Source organism: Protopterus annectens, chromosome 7.part0 (assembly GCF_019279795.1).
Source record: "Protopterus annectens isolate FY-2018-M chromosome 7.part0, PAN1.0, whole genome shotgun sequence".
NCBI lineage: Eukaryota > Metazoa > Chordata > Ceratodontiformes > Protopteridae > Protopterus > Protopterus annectens.
Genome location: NC_056739.1, coordinates 1,012,045,060 through 1,012,061,258, shown reverse-complemented (window position 1 = coordinate 1,012,061,258; position 16,199 = coordinate 1,012,045,060).

Here is a 16,199-nt window from a genome sequence, read left to right as displayed (position 1 = left end):
AATCCTATTAGATTTACCTTAGCCTTTTGACATTTATTTTGACATTAGTTTATCAACGTTAGCCACATCAGCGTAACGATTTGACAAATACTACTAGATTTATACATATGTACATACATGATTGTGTTATGCACAAATATTGACTATTCTGAATTGAATACCTTTTCCTTAATTTTGCAACACAGTTTGGGATCTGTAGAAATACCTGAGCTGTTAAATTCTTCTCTATTTCTTTGTCATCTCAGTGAAACAAAATAATCAGTGTTGTCTTTTAATGACAGCATTAAGCTAGGAAGCCTACTTCCTAGGCCATGAACACAATGACTCATTTTCCAATTTTCCTGAGAAAAATATGGAAAATGCTGGTAAATCCTAAATGTGCTGTATGAGTATTGGAAAAACACAGGATTTCTACAGAATGGGCATTTATTAGACCACAGCATTAATTTATCCCAACAACTTAAATCAACTAGGATCTACTAGAAGGGCTCAAGTGCTCAAAGCTCACCTTAGGCTTGCTCACTGATTCTTGCTCTAAATGACAACAGCCATCATACCACGTGATCCTACAGAACTGCATAGCCCTGGCAATGCCCTAATTTTAACCCTACAACTGTAGCCTGGTTCCCAATCCTAACTAAATTCTCACTCCTTTACATTAACCATAACAGTCCTTACCCATTCTCCAACCATAAATTCCCTATTTGCTCCGTAATCCTAAAACTCTGCTGCACTTTCCTCACCCTAAGTCTTTGATTGCTTCCTAAATCTAAAACTCCACTTCAGCCTTCCTAAACCTAAAATTACAAATTGCTCTTTAATCATAAAACTCCAGTCCTGCTCCCTAAACCTGAAGTCTGTGACCACTCCCTAACCTATAAGTTCCTTGTCAATCCCTAATCCTAAACACCCCATCCGTTTCTTAAACCTAAATCCCTCTCCTAGTTTCTGTCTGAAATGATACGCCATGCCCCAGTTCCCTTCCTACAACTGCTGCACTTGATACAAACACAGCAACATGTTTGGGTGAGGTGCAGCAATTCTATTGTCTATGCATGGGTGTTGCACTTCATCCAAACATGCAGTCAAGTTTGTATGAGAGCAGCGGCAGCAGCCAGCGGAAGCTACAAAAGCCCAAGTTTCTGGCTGCTATATCGTGGTTTTCCACTGCCTGGCAGTCAAGCACTTGAATAGGCAGTATTTACTATTTATACAACTAAAGATGTATCTGTTACGTACCTCGCCTCTGTTTTAAACTTTCAAATATTTATATGACATGTATATATATATATCTATATATATCTATATATATCTATATATATGTATATATATATATATATATATATATAGAGAGAGAGAGAGAGAGAGAGACTTAGTAAATTATGATGAAATAATGGTACTGACTGGAAAGTACATGTAAAATTCGTAATTGTAATTTATGAAAATTTCATCTCGTGCAATCGGAATTTCACATTTTTGATAACTATATATCAGTACCCTTGTTCACAACAGGCTCATGTAATTTCATTATGTCTAAGTAATTAACTCAGTTTTGTCACAAATGTTAGACTTTTTAAGCATGCAAATCATCAGGTACAGACAGAATACTTTGACATGAATATAAATTCCTTAAAAGTGACCATGTTGTTTACGAAATAAGCCTGATAATTATGATCCAACATTCACAGGGAACCATATAACTGATACAGTGTTGTCTGTTATATGCTATCCCTGCCTAAAGTTGAACAGTTTTGCTTCAAGCACATACATTTTGTAATTAAGATAAATAGGTGTGGTGATTGAAGTGCTGTGTACATTTGAAAACATAAGAGATTTCTGATGTGCTGTGGCACATGCTAAGTCAGAAGTGACAACTGCTGTTAGGAAGCCACTTTGATACAGGTGGTGCATTACTGCTGATCAGAGACACTGCTGATTCTGTGAGCCCTCTGAGAACATTTGAAGTGACACGCACATATGTCAAACTAAAATTCCTGGCAACCCACTTCACAGTAAGGAACTTACAAACAAGCTGATGTATGAAACATTTTGTCATAACAGGCAATCATAAAGTGAAGTCATCAAGGAATTTGTTATGCTACTGACAACTCTCGCGCCTCTGCTTAAACTCATCAGCCTCTTGGGATACTTTTTGCATTGCTGAGACTCTGACAGCACTGAGTACCTGTACACCGTGTCAGTGGTGTCTATCAAATTGAAACATAGCCATCACGCTGCATGTGCCTTTGCTAGGCTCTTCAGAGCATACAGCAGAATGTTTAGAATGAATGTTAACTCTAGGCTGGCCATGAAGCTGTCTTCAGCTTTCCACAGCATGCTAACAGCAACTAATAAAATTATTTTAGTGGCACACTTTTTGCACATGTTCCTGAACTAATCAGAATTAGTTATTGTAGAACTGTCTTGTACCATATCAGCTCTCCTTGCTGGGGTGTATTCTGGATTAGTTTTCTCTGTCATACATGTACAGAATAGTCAAGGGTCTGTGGATGTGGATTAGAGATCTGTTTAGAGACAAAAATAAACTTTAATCTGAGCATAATAAACTAACATAGTAATCGTATATTCTGCTCATAGCCTCAAAATGGTCCTCTGAGATCATTGTTTTACTTGTATTCAATAAATGAAAATATAAAAAGCAATATAGTTGTACAAGATAGCAGATCAGACGATTTTCTATCATCCTTAGTCCTGACTGAATATGTTTTTTTTTTTTGTCTTTAGGGCTAATTAACCGACAGATCTGGAATGTTATTTTCCAGATAAAAGTGCATTCCTGCTACAACATCACATTATCAGACTAAAATCAACACAGCTCAGAACAGCTTCCTGTCTTTTCTTTAGTACAGATTTTAAAGAGACATGAACTTTTAATCCACGGAAATATGCATGCATGTAATATAATCGACACTTGTATGCACTGTAATCAAAGATGCTATCAAATTCATCCGCTGTGTTGTTCCTTTAAACAATGCGTAACACATGAAACATGATGGTAGCATTCATAGAAGTGATGCTAATGCAACAATACAAAGTATTTATGGTATTATCCACTTAGAATATCATTCAATTGCATCAAATCTTCTGTTTAAATTTGGTACTTGAGACAGTTATATAACAAGTACTACAGCTGGTATAACCATCAAAACTTATGTTTGCTTTGTAATATTGGGTACAGCTATATCTCTGATATGCATATTACTAAAGCTGTTGTTATTACACATAAAATCTGAGTACAAATGTTCAGTTTTTAAAATGTGTAACAGACCTTTCATTTTAATACCTCTTATGAAGGTAAAAAATTAGGCTTCTACTAACTGCTGGATGCTTCACCTTCATCACTATTAAATACAGTAGTATGTTTTGCGATATAAGTTATCCTAACAGATATCATGAGGAGGCATGGTGCTTAAAAAGTCAAACTATCAATTCAAAATACCACGTACAAAATACTGAGCAGTGGAAACTGGTTATACATTTTATATATATTTAATACATTTATATAGTTTTAAATATATTTTTATACTTGAGTGCTTTCATCTTATAATAATAATAAAAAGAATACAAACACCTCTTCTTTCAAAAAAAGACTAAAAGAATATCTCACAAGCAGATGGCCCTGTCACTGTACTTAGGTTCATAGGTTCATAGGTAGGTACTAGGCTATCGGCCCAAGGGCCTAAGTAAGCCTAGCCAACAAGGTTCCCTGGCTTACGCCACACAAGAAAGTTATTTTCAAGTGCCCCTGTTGAGCAGAGCCACAGAAGTGATCCTTGGGGTGTATTTCTTATTTCCCATCCAGTCATCAAGAGTTTTCTTGAAGAGTGCTAATGAGGAACTTTGCTTGACATAGATGGGTAGCTTGTTCCAGAGTATAGGAAGTCTCTGGGAAAGGAATATATCCCTCCAGCATGTCCTGTTTATTGTGGTGACAAGGTTTGGGTCCCTAGAGTATGTAGCTCGGAGGGATTGGGATTTCTTTAGGTGTAGTATGTCCAACCGCTCTGGGTTTGACATACCTTTATATGTTAGGCAGAGATCACCTCAGAGTAGGTGATATGCTATGGAGTAAAGCTGGAGTTTTTTGAGACAGTCAGTGTAGGGCATCTGTTTGAGGCCAGTAATCCTCTTTGTGAGGTACTTCTGTGGCCTTTCCAGCTGCTGCAGATGTCTTGTGTGGTACATTCCAAAAGGGGCATTGTTCTCTATAATGGGTCTAATGAGTGTCGAGCAGAGGGGAAGAATGACCTCTTTTTTCCTGGATGAGAACCCTTTTGTGATGAGGTGTGCCACGTAGAAGGATTTCCTGACTACTGCAGCAATGTGATTATCAAAGGAGAGACTAGTGTCCACCTGGATCCCAAAGTCTCTTATTACACATTCGGCATTAAGTAGACTGCCGCCTATGTGGTAGTTCATGGGTACTGAGTTTTTACCAAAGAGGATGACAGTGCACATTTTGGCATTGAGCTTGAGGCCATGGCTCTGACACCAGGCATCTGTCTCAGTCAGGCCCTTCTGTAGGATGTCCACATCATTTGGGGACTTGACTATGGCTTCTAGCTTGCAGTCATCTGCAAACTTCATTAGCCAAAAGCCTTCTGTGTTATCCTGTACTTCAGAGAAGTAGATACCAAACAAGAGAGGTCCCCTTGAACCCTGTGGTACTCCACTTGCGAATGGTTTGAAGTCAAATTTGGAGTCTGCAACTTTTACAGTGTGGGTTCTGTCAGTGAGCCAGTTGGCGACCCATCTTGTGACTTAGGGATTTATACCTAGTTTAGTGAGTTTAGCTATAATTCCAGAATGGGGGATTGTGGCGAAAGCCTTGGCGAGGTCAAGACAGGCTGTGTGAACCACTTTACCCTCGTCTACGGCTTTGGTGACTGCCTCAAAGAAGTTGATCAGATTCAGAAGACATGATCTGCCTTTCACAAACCCGAACTGGGTGGGTCCAGAGTTTGGAGGTTACCGATGTCTTTGTTTATGAGTTCCATGATGATATGTTCCATAGCCTTGCAGACCAGGCTCATCAGGCTAATAGGGCGATAGTTCCCAGGATCAGTGATGGCTCCCCCTTTATGGAGTGGGATAACTGTTGCTGTGCACCATTCAGTGGACACAAAGCCTGATGTGAGGCTATGACTGAACATGATGCTTAGGTGGGGAGCCAGTTCGTTCTGAAGTTCATGTAAAACGCAGCCTGGGATGTTGTCCGGTCCCATGGATGCTGTGTTTTTGGCTTTAGAGAGTGCAGCTTTTCTCTGCATAGTTGTGATTACAGGTACTCACCTGGATAATCTCAACTCTGTACTATCTTTCACTTCAAACAACTACAGCTGTTTGCTAGTGGAGTTCTTATGAACTCATTTATACTGGTGTAAGTTGCTATAATATGTAGCTGGAACTATTTGTTTTATGAATATTGTATTAATATAGTATAACATTTAACTAATGTACTGTTTTATTAAGCTATATTAACTACTATGTTCTTAGTAATTGTTCTGCTTATAATCTTGTTTAAAGTTTGTTAATTTGTTTGGAGCTTTTCTCCCCAGGTCTCCGCTGAAAACGGCCTACTGGCCCAGTTCGACAATACCCGGTTAACAAATGTAAATAAGTAAATAAATATATAAATAAATAATGGGATATATATATATATATATATATATATATATATATATATATATAATGTATATTAATATAATTTTATAATTCTTATATAGGTATTTGTCTGTAACATTCCATATATTACAAAAAAAACTCTTCTTAAAAAACAGTGCATTACAGTATACTTAATACTAATGTAATCCTTTAAATCTGGCTCCTATTTAGCATTTAAAAGAAATTTCCAGGACTGTTCTTTGTATTCTAGTAGAGAGTCAGCATCACATCATCTGAAATTTCATTTTACATAATCAAAAATGGAAAAATAATCTTTTTATATTTTACAAGGTAATTTGTATCTTTAAATGAAGTATTGTTTTTGTCTTTGGAGTGAGTAGAATGTAAATGTTCATAAATTCTTTGATCCAGTCCTGTTTTTATTTATTCCCCCTGTATAAGCTGAACTGCATGTAGAACAAATGGCTAAATAGACCATAAAACTGCTGGTGCAGGTAGTGTCTCGAATAACAGATAAAGTTTCATCAAAATGTGAATCTATGACCCTCAAATTCATATCTACAATAATATATGTGGCACATTTAAATATTTCCTTAATTTTAGTGCACATTTCTAAACTATGTTAAGTTTGAATGTCTAGAAAGTTTACATGTCTTGGTTTTGACTAAATGATCATCGAGTATCAGTTCCAGTATTTCAATACTCTGTTGAAACTCCACAAACTGTGTACATCTTTTTATGTTTATATTTTAGATATATAGCATTGTATATTCTAACTTTTTACACCTCTGCCTGTGCTGTGCTAATTTTACCGTAAATAACAGACTGCACACCCATTGTTATACAGAGTTTGCTTAGGACCTACAAATGTATATGCATTCACCCAGAAAATACTGTAAATATTATCTGTCTGTTGTATGTATATCTCTGTTGTATAGTGTCACTGTCTTCTTGGCTTAGAGTGTAGCTGAAAAAGATACTCAGACCACATCTGCTACTTCATTAACAAAACTAACTGATTCATTTTAGTGCATCATGACTGAAAAAAGTTTAAAATGGTTACTATCTTTTTCTTAACAGGGACACTAAAATTTAATGCATTATATGTGAAGCCAGTTTTAGTGAGTTTCATTACTTAAAAGTGAGATTACTGCCCTTTCTGGACTAACTTTGGGGTTGACAGTGGCTGAACAAGTAGCATAACTTGCCTTTGGTGCTGGTTTCTATTCCCAAACTATGTAGTTGGATTCATTTTTCTGTACTGATAAGGCAGTGCAGTATAAGGGGATTCTGCATCCCTGAGAATGCTATCATTTGGATAAGACATTAAACCAAGTTATCCTCTATCTGAGTTGCTGATAGCTACAGGAGGATGAAAAAGATTAAATGACACTTTTAAAAAGACTAGGGGGCATTCTGTGCACTCTGTCCAAATATCCCCTAGCCAGTATGAAAAGAGGCCCCTGGCTTAGTGGGAATAAACCACTTGACAAGACATAACTAAAATAAAGTAAGTGGTACTTCATTGGTATTGTACAGGCTTTTTGTGACAGCAAACTCACTTTTGCAACTGCTGTTGATGGCAGGGATGTGGCAGGTGTTGGTTAATTTGTCAGCTCATTTACCATGAGCACGTCATGCTAAAATCTACTTTCAGTAAACATGAAGTTTGTCCTTTTCTTCACTTTTGTGCATCCAAATAATTAGTTTATATATATTAGGGTTTGTAATACCTTTGCTCAGGTTAATTGAAACTAGATTTCAACATATGTTTGCAGTAAGTGTTTTCCTGGTAACAACATTCACTCACTCATTATCCACTCTTGGGGGCTAAGGAGAAGAAAGCATAAGACTATTTCCCATAACAGATGGATGGAGAATGCTGTTTGTACATTGATTTGGAGTGCAAAGAACTCTTACAGAAAGTAAAATATAGGGGAATTTGCACTGATTATATTCACTACCATCCTGTATTCTGTGCTTCAGCTGCAGACAGAGTTGAAAACCTTTTGAGGGCCATGAAATTAATTATTTCACTGTCATCAACAGGTTTACACGGTACCTTCAGAAATGTCCACGTATCCACACATACCTCCTTTGCCATTGTCTCTGCGAGAATGCTAAAAATGGTGAGGTTTAAAAAAAAAATGCAAATCCCCAACAGAGCCAGACTTTTATTAAGAAAAATACTCTTTATCACTGCATTCTAAACATAAATTTCAAGCCAGTTCCAGATTAAATATATAGCATGGAAGCTAACATATTGTTCTAGTCTCTGCAGCTTCCATATCTAAACACAGATAAAGATGTTTACTTTTTTCATACTGAATGATGTGCCATCTGGTAAATAATTTCTATTTTTTTTTCTTTGATATAGTCCTTGACTTAAAGTTTTTGTTTAACATAATCTGCCAGATGAGAGGACATTTTGATTCCATATGACCCATGTCCTTTAGCTAGTTGATCGGTTTGCCTCTTAAGAAGCAAACAGTTGGTTTCTTTCTTAATACTCATACATTTTAAACATAAATTAAGTGTCTGCTACTTACCTGTGGATAACCATGAATCTCATATGTACCCTCCATGGCTGATGATTAATAAGCCCGCGTTTGCACTTGTTTCCCACCTTTCCTGTAACTAGTCTAGTCAGATACAGCTTTGCTGCATCAAAGACTGTTTGTAAGCTTCTGAAAAGTGCCAAAGTCTGCTCTTCAAATTTTCCCTTAGATCTGCTAGTTCTTTCCTCTCCTGCACTTTTACTAGCTTATTAGTCTAGCACTTTACCAGACTTCTTGTAACAATTATTGCAGCACACAAAAGTGCTACCAGCACTAAACGTTTAACAAGGAAACAGCTCTAGTACTTAATATTAATGCCCACCCCTCCAGGCATGTTAAAAGGTCAGTTCCCTGTGCTTTCTTCTATTAACCTGGTGAACTTGAGCATCCTGAGGCAATGTAGCAACTGCCTCATGTACATTGACAACCCTCTACTCTTACCTCTCAACAATCAGACTTGTGAGAGATGCACTTATATATCCAAATTGGAAGCTATGAACTCTCCAGCCAAGACTGGAATAGCTGTTCAAGAAGAGAAGATAAACACTTGCACCACACCACATGGAAAACGTACTCCTCCAGAACACACACCAACATTGCCTTCTCATAAAAACACAAACCACAAACCCACCTTTGTGGAGGCTTTCAATAAAAATCTACGCAAACAGCAAAGACCTCTAAGGCAGAAACGCACTTGTCTACCACAACACAACACTAATCACGAGACACATAACTTTCTTAAACAGTGTGTCACTCAACCAAAGCCCCTAATTCAAAACAGCATGCCCAACACACTAGTCATAGGTGACTCGATGGTGAGGCAGACTGATGTCCCAATCACTAGGTTGAATAAGGAGAAAGTAAAAGTCAGCTGCCTGTCAGGTGCCATGATCCACCACATAACGCACGCACTTAGGTCCCTCACCAACAGGTACAAATATGACTCTGTCATTGTACATGTGGGTGTGAATGACCTGAGACATGCCTCCCTGGACTACATGAAAAGAAACATGGAGGAGCTCTCGGATTATGTAGCCCATATGGGTATGATCCTAACCCTGAGCAGCATCTTACCATCACCCAGTATGATACCACAGTACAAGCAGAAAATGATTGATTTCAAAAATTAGCTAAGTTTCTGGTGTCATTCTAAGTAGATCCAGTATCTGTCTGCCTGGGATGACATGATTGACAGACCTCAATGGTTTGCCAGAGACGGCCTGCATCTGTCACCACTGGGTTTCGGATACTGGCCAAGGCTATTACCACCCCTTTAGTGCCTTTTTAGGCGGTGTTCCAAAGACCAAATTACCACTGCAACAGCTACAAACAAATGCAATCTGAAGGTCATGTTACTCAACGCTAGAAGTCTAAATCTCAAAATGCACTCGCTCAAAGCACTCCTTAAAATGGAGAACATCAACATTTGGACTGTAACAGAGACCTGGTTCAAGGCAGCAGAAAGCACCCCTGCACTACCAGGCTATAACTCATTCCACATCTTTCAGCCCCAGAACTTGGACCGAAGCTCCAAAGGCGGTGCTGTATCCATATAAATAATGGATGCACACACCTGCAGACTAGTAGCCCAACATAACGCATCAGAGATACTTCAGGTGCGGCTAACATTGGGTAAGACAGCAATTCAGGTCGTAACCTGCTATAGGTCTATAACCATGTCCCAAGACTCACAATCCACGTTCCTAAGCACCCTGGAGAATACCCCTTCATTGACTGGGAAAACTACTCATATACCAATACACTTGCCCAACGTTTCCTGGAATTCATTAATTCCAATGCGCTGAACCAGCTCATTCTTACCCCCACTAGAGGTAGTAACATCCTTGACTTGGTCATTACTAAATGGATGACTGTTGCTCTACACCGATAGTAAACTCCTCCCTGGTTATATCCGACCACAAACTAATCACCTTGGAAATCCACATTCCTCCCACCCCTCACCCCCCCCTCACACCTGCAAATGTAACCACCATGAAAAACTTCTCCAAAGCTAACTTTGGGCTCCTAAAAACAGAGGTGTCTAACTTCACGGCACCCATGCAAATCGACAATAGATGCATGACCGCCGAATCATACACCAATACACTGTACGAACACGCACACAGATGCATGGATCTCGCCATACCCAATAGAACCAAGATGCTCTCCTCCAAAGAAAGGAAGCCAATATGGTGGTCCCCTGGCATAAACAAACTCTACAACAATAGGAGGAAACTGATGCAGAATAAGGTGAAATCCCAAGACTGGAAAAACTCCCTTGTCAGCCTCAACAAAAAGTTGAGATCCCTCATCAAATCCTCTAAAGCTGGCTATGAAAACAGAATTGCAGCAGATAGTAAAGACAACCACAAGGCCTTCTATAGTTATATAAAGAATCTCCATGGCAATATTCAGATTTGCTCTGAGCTACTGCACAATGGTACCTCTTATACCGAGCCAACAGATGTTGCCAATATACTGGCCGACAGATTCAGTGCCAACTTTACATCTCTCTCTCTCCCTCCTCAAAGGACCAATCACAATACCAGTAGATTACCAGGCACCCAGTATTACTGCTGCACAGGTTAAACAGCACTGTCCAAGGCCAAGAATACAGCTTCTATGGGACCAGACAATATCCCTGGCTGTGTGTCCTATTCAATCACAGCCTCACCTCAGTCTTTGTCCCTACCGAATGATGCATTGCTCCAGTCAGCTCTCTCCACAAAGTAGGAGCAACTACAGACCCTGGGAACTATCGCCCCATTAGCCTGACAAGTCTGATATGCAAAGCTATGGAATGCATCATCATGGATCTAATAAACAAGGCTATTGGGAATCTCCAAATTCTGGTTTTGTAAAGGGTAGATCATGCCTGCTCAAATTGGTCGACTTCTTTGAGTCAGTTACCAGAGCTGTGGATGAAGGCAAGGTGGTTTATACAGCCTACCTTGATCTGGCCAAGGGCTTTGATACCATTCCCCACTCAGGAATCATAGAAAAACTCACTAAGCTAGGCATCAACCCCTATATCACTAAGTAGGTTGCAAACTGGCTCACAGATAGAACTCACAGTGTAAAAGTAGCTGACTCCAAGTCAGACTGCTGACCAGTCACAAGTGGAGTCTCAAAGGGTTTGGTCTGGGTCCTCTCCTGTCTGGTATCTATATATCTGAAGTCCAGGCCAACATGAAGGGACTCTGGCTGACAATGTTTGCAGATGATTGCAAGTTGGGAGCTATTATTAACTCCCCAAGTAATGTTGACATCCTACAGAAAGACCTCACTGAGACCAACGACTGGTGTTAGAACCATGTCCTTAAACTCAATGCCAAAAAATGTGTTGTCATCCCCTTTGGCAAAAACCCGGTTCCCATGAATTACCACATAGATGGTAGTCCACTGAACACAGAAGACGTTATAAGAGGTCTGGGAACACAGGTTTGACAGCAACCTCTCTTTTGACCACCACATTACCACTGTGGCCAAAAAGACCTTCTTTGTGGCACATCTTATTACTAAGGATTTTGGATCCAGGAAGAAAGAGGTCATTGTCTCCGTCTAACTTCCATCATTAGGCCAATCATCTAGTACAATGCCCCATTTGGCATGTACTTCACTAGACACCTGCAATATCTAGAGATGCTGCAAAAGTACCTCACAAAGTGGATCCAAGGCCTTAAACACTTGTCCTATATGGACAGACTCAAAAAACTCCAACTATCATCTGTCTCATACAGTCTACTAAGTGGCGATCTCTGCTTGACTTACAAAGCCATGTCTGACCCAGCTCTGTCAGAAATACTAAATCTAAAGAAATCCCAATCCCTCCACACCACACACTCCAGAGACCTCATCCTCATTTCCACAATCAACAGAACATGCTGGAGGGACAGGTTCATAACCCAGAGACTGCCCATGCTATGGAATAGACTTCCCATACATGTCAAGCAGAGCACCTCACTGGCCCTCTTCAAGAGAAATCTTGATGAGTGGATGGGAAATAGAAAATTCACCCCAGGGATCACTCCAGTGGCTCTACTCGACAGAGGCATTGGGAACTAAGGTTGGGTGGCACGATGCCAGGGTAATCCTATGGGCTAGGCTTGTAAAGGCTCCAGGGCTATTAGCCTAGTACACACCTATGAACCTATGAGCCTTGAAGCATGATTCTATGTTCTCTGTAAGAGCTGAAGAGTGCTGACAGTTTAACCACTTTTATAAAGCTTTTTGATAATCTTTGTATTGACTTCTGTAGTGCTCCTACCATTCCTATTTTGTATATCCTGTGAATTAAGGCCCCCTGTGCTGGCCTTAATACAGAGTATTAGTTGTCAACATTCTTTAGTGTAATTACAAAAGTGCAATAAACTTAACTTGTACACTGACACAGAGAATGTTGTATTTCATAGAATTCCTCTTACTCCAATTGCAACAATCTCAGAGTTATATTAAAGCAGCAAGGGTAAGCTATTACTTTTTATCGTTATGTTAAAAATCCCTGTGTTGCAATTAATGTGGAATACTCACTTCTGCACTAAGTGTTTGACTCAGAGTCATTTACTTCATATTGGCAAAGTGTGCTTTAGTAGGGTCAGTTTGTGGGTGACTTAGTGAAAGGGTGGTTGTCCTTCAGAAATGGCTAGGTAAAAAATAAATAAATCATTCACCTTATCAGCTAGGATTGTGAGTGAAACAGTAGTTCACTGCTCTGAGGGCATAGCGTGCCATCATTCTTGACTACTGGTGCAAAACGCTAGCTAGCTTATAGTCTATTAATGGATTTTGCTGTGGGCTGCCTTCGCTGTTGTAATTATACAAGAATTCTACAGTGTTCCAGGGGAGGTAACACAAATTATCACCAGACTAAGACAATTACTTTTTTCTTATCTAGTGGAGGTACCCTTCCCTGTGCATCACAGAATCTTTCTTCCAGCTTTAGTAACTACTGTTTGACATTACCATAGTTGATGGAAACCCCACAACATACTGAGATTATTAGTGTCTATTTTCATTTAATTTGCGAATGCTTTATACCCCATGTGACTTTTTAAACACCAAGTGGATTTTTCTTCTCAAGATACCCTGTTTTGTTCTTACTTGTGTAAAATGTATGTTCATAGGTTCATAGTTTCATAAGTAGGTACTAGGCTATCAGCCCAAGGACCTAAGTAAGCCTAGCCAACAAGGTTCCTTGGCTTACACCACCCAAGAAAGTTTTTTTCCTGTGCCCCTGTTGAACAGAGCCACAGAAGTGATCCCCGGGGTGTATTTCCTATTTCTCATCCACTCATAAAGATTTTTCTTGAAGAGTGCTAATGAGGAACTTTGCTTGACATAAATGGGTAGCTTGTTCCAGAGTGTAGGAAGTCTCTGGGACAGGAATCTACCCCTCCAGCATGTCCTGTTTATAGTGGTGACAAGGTTTAGGTCCCTAGAGCGTGTAGCTCAGAGGGATTAGGATTTCTTTAGATGTAGCATGTCCAACAGCTCTGGGTTTCAAATAGCTTTATATGTTAGGCAGAGATCTCCTCAGAGTAGGTGATAAGCTACAGAGTAAAACTGGAGTTTTTTGAGATGGTCAGTGTAGGGCATCTGTTTGAGGCCAGTAATCCTCTTTGTGAGGTACTTCAGTGGCCTTTCCAGCTGTTGCAGATGTCTTGTGAGGTACATTCCAAAAGGGGCATTGTATTCTATAATGGGTCTAATGAGTGCCGAGTAGAGGGGAACAATGACCTATTTTTTCCTGGATGAGAACCCTTTTGTAATGTGGTGTGCCACATAGAAGCATTTCCTGACTACTGTGGTGATGTGATTATCAAAGGAGAGACTACTGTCCACCTGGGTCCCAAGGTCTCTTATCACACATGCGGCATTAAGTAGACTGCCGTTTATGTGTTAGTTCATGGGTACAGAGTTTTTACCAAAGGGGATGACAATGCACTTTTTGGCACTGAGCTTGAGGCCCATGCCTCTGACACCAGGCATCTGTCTCAGTGAGGTCCTTCTGTAGGATGCCCACATAATTTGGGGACTCAACTATGGCTCCTAGTTTGCAGTCATCTGTGAACTTCATTAGCCAGAGGTCTTCTGTGTTAGCCTGTACTTCAGAGAAGTAGATACCAAACATGAAAGGTCCCAGGACTGAAGCCTGTGGTACTCCACTTGTCACTGGTTTGAAGTCAGATTTGGAGTCTGCAACTTTTACATTGTGGGCTCTGTCAGTGAGCCAGTTGGCAACCCATCTTGTGATGTAGGGAATTATACCTAGTTGAATGAGTTTAGCTATAATTCCAAAATGGGGGATGGTGTTGAAAGCCTTGGCGAGGTCAAGATAGACTGTGTGAACCACCTTACCCTCGTCTGCAGCTTTGGTGATTGCCTCAAAGAAGTCGATCAGGTTCAGAAGACATGATCTGCCTTTCACAAACCTGAACTGGGTGGGGTCCAGAGCTTGGAGGTTACCAATATCTTTGTTTCGGAGTTCCATTATGATAAGTTCCATGGCCTTGCAGTCCAGGCTTGTCAGGATAATAGGGTGATGGTTCCCAGGATCAATGGTGGCTCCCCCTTTGTGGAATGGGATAACTGTTGCTCTGCACCATTCAGTGGGTAAAAAGCCTGATGTGAGACTATGCTTGAACATGGTGCTTAGGTGGGGAGCCAGTTTGTTATGATGTTTGTGTAAAATGCAGCCTGGGATGTTGTCCAGTCCCATGGATGCTGTGTTTTTGGTTTTAGAGAGTGCAGCTTTTACCTGCATAGATGTGATTATAGGGACTCTGCATTCTTCCTGTATAGATATGGGCCCTTTAGGCGGTGAGAGGGGGGTAAAGTTAGCACTGAACCTATCTGCCAGGATGTTGGCAATATCAGTTGGCTTTGTAATTTTCTTGTCGTTGTGCTGTAACTCAGAGCAGATCTGGGTGTTGCCATTGAGATTCTTGATATAGCTATAGAATGCTTTGTGGTTGCCCTTAGTATCAGTGGTGATTTTATTTTCATAGCTAGCTTTGGAGGATCTTATAAGGGATCTCAGCTTCTTACTGAGGCTGACCAGGGAGCTCCTCCACTCATGGGATTTTACTCTGTTTTGCAACAGTTTCTTCCTTCTGTTGTAGAGTTTGTTTATGGCAGGGAACCATCAGACTGGCTTCCTTTTTTGGAGGATAGGGTCTTGGTTCTGTTTGGGATAGCATGATCCATGCACTCATGTAAGTGCTTATAGAGTGCATTTGTGCAGGATTCAGCAGTTGTAACTGTATTGTCCATCTGCATGGGTGTCATGAAGTTCGCCACTTCTGTCTTAAGAAACATGAAGTTGGCTTTGGAGAAATTTTTTACTGTTGTCTCCTTAATGGTGGGTGGGGGCGGGATGTGGATATCTAGGGTGATTAACTTATGGTTGGATCTGAACAACGAGGAGTTTATTTCAGGTGTGGAACACTGGTCGCTCATGTTGGTAATGACTAGGTCTAGGATATTGTTGCCCCTGCTGGGGGTGTGGATAAGTTGATCCAGGGCATTGGAATTTATGAATTCCAGAAAGCGTTGGGTGAAGGAGTTGGTACATGAGCAGTTTTCCCAGTTATTGGTGGGGTAGTTGAAATCACCCATTATTGGGGTGTTTGGTTGAGTCTTAATATTTTCCAGTATATCAAGAAAAGAAGAGTGGGAATCCTGGGGCATGGTGGGGGATCTGTAGAAAGCTACAGTTTGGATTGCAGTTTTGAATAGAGTTATTTGCACTTGGATAACCTCGGATGCATTATGCTGTGCAACTAGCCTGGAGGTGGGGATATCCTTAATGAATATGGACACACCTCCACCTTTGGTTTTCTGTTCCAGGTTAGATGGCCAAAAACTATGGTATGAGTTATAGCCTGGTAATGCAGGGGTACTCTCTAGAGCCTTGAACCAGGTCTCAGTCACTGCACAGATATCGATGTTCTCCATTTTAAGGAGTGCCTCGAGTGAATGCATTTTGAGATTTAG